General features: G+C 45.5%; 1 protein-coding gene across 2 annotated transcripts in view; it reads left to right on the top strand.

Moving 5' to 3' along the window:
• The window catches only part of ARNT (aryl hydrocarbon receptor nuclear translocator), a 44270-nt gene that overhangs the window by 949 nt on the left and 40612 nt on the right, over positions 1-2709 (top strand). The gene's annotated exons all lie outside the window — the stretch shown is intronic.

Here is a 2709-nt window from a genome sequence, read left to right as displayed (position 1 = left end):
GGAGGTAGCGGGCTGGGAGGAGAGGGTGGTGAGTCTCGGGGCACTGCCTGGCTGTGCCCTCGCCAGCACTCTCTTCCCCTCCTCAGTCTCCCCCTAGGAAAATCCCCACTGTTAGGGAAGCGGCTTTGTCTGCCCCTTGGGGTGGCTCCGCAGCAGGTCCCAGCCTGTTTCTGCTCAGGGTGGCCCTGCGTGTTTTGCTCTGAACTAGCCAGAAGCAAATCTCAGTGGGATTTATAGTGGAGCAGCTGCCAGATGCTCAGTGCATCTCTTCAGACAGAGCTGATGGCGCTCCCCAGACCTGCCCTGCTCTGAGTGGCCCCTCTCTGCAGCCCCCCTTGTCCCCCCGGCCAAGATCACTGGGTTCGGTGCAAAGTTGATACCTTCCGCTTCTGACTTTGTTCCACCTCTTTGCTTTGTGGCTCGCTTTTAGCCTCCGCATCTCATCCAACCCCAGCCCATGCCAGGGACTGACTTCCAGTACAGTGACTGAGATCGCAATTTGAGCAGCTGTGTGTTCTGGCTTGTGGTTTCTGTGTGCTTCTTGCTTGTGGCTTGAGGCTCCTGGGTTGGGTGAATTGTTCAGGTTTATCTAAAACAGTTGAGTAGAAGGTTTTGTGTTGTTGGGTGTTTTTTTTTTTTTTTATAAGGGCACCATTTTGTGATAACTTGGTGATAGCAACCCTCTGTGGCTTGAAACCTTCAGAGGAGGGGTGTTGGGTCACTGGAGAATTGGGAAAGGATGCAGCGCTGACGTCTGGACGCGCGTGGTTGCAGTTTCCTGTAACTTCAATTCTCCCCCCAGTCCAACTTAGCAATCGCTGTACTCAAGTTGCCCTTTCCCTCCAGTGGAAATATATCTGCCATTGATCTAGTGTCTCGTCTTGCAGATTCTGGCACAAAAAGCCAAACTTCTTATTCCTGTGAGTGACAATTAATGAGGCTCTTCCAAGCAGCCAACATTTAACTGTGCATAAGCATTTCATAGCTGTTAGGGGCTGGAAGGGACCTTGCAGATCACCGGATCCAGCCCCTGGTTTGTGGGATTAGAGTCTTAATTAGGATACCAGTTTATTCTGGCATTCCCAGCCTCTTGCTGGATTTTTGTTCTGTTTCTTTTGCAGTGTAATGAACAGAAGGGGTGCAGGATAACAAGAATGAGAACAGCTTTTGTTTGAGCTAGAAAATGCCTGTGGTAAGCTAAGCTTGTGCCGGAACATTTCAGGGAAGTAAAAAAAGGCAGAGGGCATCAAGTATTTGTAACCAGTCACACACTGCACAACGTGCGTGTGGCTTCAGTGTAGTCTGGCTCTTTTTTAATAGTACTGGTTTCGTGCGTGGAGAGTAGGTTTTTCCATGACAAGCCGATCAGTGTGAGCTTGATTCTCTAAGCAGGAACGAATGCTTACTCTCTGGGTCATCATTTGTCATATACACAAAGGATGCTTGTAATATGATTTGCCTCTCACAGCAATGACAAAGATTTCTTAGGGTAGTGTCTTTTGTTGGGTCCACAATGTAGCTGGGTAGTGTTAGATGAGCTTTCGAATGCAAACTGTTCTCCACCAGGTCTGACCAGAACAGCCAAGCGCAGCAGAATAAAGGACGGGTTGGTGGGTTTTTTGTCACAGGTCTTTCTCCAAACCCCATCAGTATTACAAAGCAAGCTGCAGAGTTTCTACAAGCATGGGGCTAAGCCCAGAAATACATCCTGAATGTCTCTGTGCCAAACGGGAGCTAAACAAATTTGAGTTGAAGCTTCCTGTCTTGGTGTCATTCTCTCCCGGGTTCTTGACCCTGCCCAGTGGCCCCTACAACCCTCTGATTCCTGTTGAACAGCTCAGGTCTGTCACCTGGATATTATGAAAGCCCGCACTGAATATTCTTGGTAATATTAGCCTTGTTAGCAAGTGCTTATAATTCAGATGGAGAAGCCATGGTGACCTGTGGCTGTATGGGCTATAGAGAAAGCACCTCTATGTAATTTCAAAAGAAAAATAATTAAAATTTCTCTTTTATAAAGCAATATTGTTTTATACCCCATAGCCTCCTCCTGGTTCATTTATAACTGTCTCATGGTTTGAGGTGTCTTTGCCTTTATTGCAAGGGGGGAAGAGCTCTTAAGAAGAATGTCTTGTGAAATATATTAAAGTTCACTGCGATCGCACTGGTTTTTATCCACTGAAGACTTTTGATTGGAGTAGGGAAATAATGTCCTGTGAACAAAAGGAAACATTGAGGGCAAGATAACTGAATTGCAGATGGAAGTCTGCAGTAAGATCTGCTTTGCTGAAATCAGTTAACAAGCTTAATATTTATGTGGATTAAAGGGGCTCTGTTAAGATTGGCAGGACAAATATTTGACCTACCAGACTTGTTTGAGTCTCCATTCCCTCTCGTGCAAGTCTGCTTTTTAATGTTGGTGATTAAATGAAAGATGCAGTATGTGTGTGCATGCACATGCGTTTATATGCATTATATAGAACAATACATAATAACAATGTGCATATATTGTAGTAATATAGTATGAATACACTATTACATGATATATTAAAGTACGTTGGAGGTGTGTGTGTGTGTGTATTTACACATGTGGGTGGTGTGGTGTGTATATAAAAAAAGTGCACATAAAAACGTGTGCATGTGTCTATATATTGGGGGTCGTCATTGACCACGAGATGAACGTGAGCCTGCAATGCAATGCTGCGGCTT

Source organism: Gavialis gangeticus, unplaced genomic scaffold (genome assembly GCF_001723915.1).
Source record: "Gavialis gangeticus isolate Ggan-Ray unplaced genomic scaffold, GavGan_comp1, whole genome shotgun sequence".
NCBI lineage: Eukaryota > Metazoa > Chordata > Crocodylia > Gavialidae > Gavialis > Gavialis gangeticus.
Note: the sequence above shows the minus strand (reverse complement) of the source record. Positions and strands in the feature narration are given on the sequence as shown.